This window comes from Diaphorina citri, unplaced genomic scaffold, assembly GCF_000475195.1.
Source record: "Diaphorina citri unplaced genomic scaffold, Diaci psyllid genome assembly version 1.1 scaffold5278, whole genome shotgun sequence".
NCBI classification, from domain to species: domain Eukaryota; kingdom Metazoa; phylum Arthropoda; class Insecta; order Hemiptera; family Psyllidae; genus Diaphorina; species Diaphorina citri.
In genome coordinates this window covers 3,954-5,999 of record NW_007382654.1, presented here as the reverse complement: position 1 = coordinate 5,999, position 2,046 = coordinate 3,954, and the positions used below count along the sequence as shown (strand labels likewise).

Below are 2,046 nucleotides of genomic sequence, written 5' to 3'. Positions count from 1 at the left end.
TCGACAAGTTTTGCCTATGCCTAACCTATTCTATTACGTTTTCCCAAGTACCTGACCTATGCTGTGCCGCGTTTTACGTAACTGTTTTGGCAGATGTTCATAGAACACGTCATAGCTGCATCAGAACATTCCGTGGGAAATTTCTTGTTAACTGTACTCAAATGATGTGCAGTATCCAGGAAATCGCTCACCTTTCCAGTTAATCGTGTGAAATGTGGACTGTTTTGGAAGACAGTTATTGTGTGAAATGGTGACTGTTTTATTAGAGGACAGTAAGTTAATCGTGTGAATTATGGACTGTTCTATAAGTTTTTTCTTAAGTCACCAGCTCAGATCTACGTAATGTTGAGATTTTAGACAACACCTTAGATCAATCTAGGACTTGTTTCGTTCTTTTCAGTCCTCATCAGCTAGACCTAGCTCTTTCTCGACAAGTTTTGCCTATGCCTAACCTATTCTATTACGTTTTCCCAAGTACCTGACCTATGCTGTGCCGCGTTTTACGTAACTGTTCTGGCAGATGTTCATAGAACACGTCATACTGCATCAGAACATTCCGTGGGAAATTTCTTGTTAACTGTAGTTCTTAAATGATGTGCAGTAAGGAAATCGCTCACCTTTCCAGTTAATCGTGTGAAATGTGGACTGTTTTGGAAGACAGTTATTGTGTGAAATGGTGACTGTTTTATTAGAGGACAGTAAGTTAATCGTGTGAATTATGGACTGTTCTATAAGTTTTTTCTTAAGTCACCAGCTCAGATCTACGTAATGTTGAGATTTTAGACAACACCTTAGAATCCTTAGATCAATCTAGGACTTGTTTCGTTCTTTTCAGTCCTCATCAGCTAGACCTAGCTCTTAAGTGAGAGTAAATATTCGAAAGTTGTAACTTCTATGGCGGACATTTTGGTGAAGTGAGAACCAGTTCGAAAAGTTGTGCTGGTGAGTTCCAATAAGATTCGTGGAGCTTTACACACCTTTGAGACCCTTGGTCTCTACACTTGTTCCTCTAGGTGGGCTTTTGTGTCTGGTGCCAAGCTAGTTCCAATACGAAGACACTGAGGAGCTCAAGACAGAAAGAACATTCCTCATTTGTAATTGAATATGCAGTTGAATTATAATAGTCAATGCATGGATTTGAATTAAATCACTGCAGATGGGTGCAGTAAGTGCAGTGACACACCTTACTATTCTATCCCGTTATCACTTCATCATAATTTGAATTCGTCCTAGAGACAAGAGTGCATGCTTTGAGTAGTTTGAATAGAATACGCTTTGCTTTATAACAAGTATATCTTTATTTACTTTCAATTTGAAACAACGCATAGAGATCATTATTTCTTCTTTTATTATGACGTTCCCTCTTTCGAGTTTGTCACTCAGGTCACAGCTGTCTTCTTCTTTCTTCTCCTCCTCTCCTCCTTTTTCTTCTTCTTTCCTCCCATTCTTCGATAAGTAAAACGTCCGAACCTCTTGGGTTTTCATACATTGTACATTGCGTCATTTACACTACCTGTCTTGTTTCTTTCACACTGAGACACAAAGTCTGCCAACTTCTTTGGTTTTTTCGATCCATCCTATTGATTCTTGTCATTCATATTTCAACTGAAGCTTTAAACTATCTTCTGACTTCTGACTCACTCTTTTTACTGGAAAAATAATATTTTCCACGATTTTATCATTTTCTAAAGCAGCGCATCACGAAATAGTAAGTACGTGAATGAAAAATACCAGTGAATTCCAACTATTACTCCAATTTTTCCATCTGACTCACACTTCTTTTCATTAGGACAGTATTCATTTCCACAATTCCATCATCAGAGATAACGCGTATTTTCCTTTCGCAAATTCCATGGTGGTAGTGGTGGAAAATGGGGAAATGGAACATTGCCTGGCATTGTACCATTTCCCTAATTCCCACCACAACCACCATAAAAACTGTGAAGGAAAATGTGGCTATAGTATACCTACTAGTAGATAGATACCTACATGGAAAATAGCGCCAATGACAATGACAGCCCTATGCAAGAGATATGTATAACAGAT

The 2,046-nt window shown here is 38.3% G+C and overlaps 1 long non-coding RNA gene across 1 annotated transcript; it reads right to left on the bottom strand.

Annotated features, from left to right (window-relative positions):
- Positions 1 to 319: 319 nt before the first annotated feature.
- LOC113472399 lies at positions 320 to 1,684 on the bottom strand. Its single transcript, XR_003394721.1, has 2 exons — positions 852 to 1,684; positions 320 to 416 (listed from the first exon to the last, which is right to left on the bottom strand). It is a non-coding gene; the product is annotated as an uncharacterized LOC113472399 (long non-coding RNA).
- Positions 1,685 to 2,046: the final 362 nt, after the last annotated feature.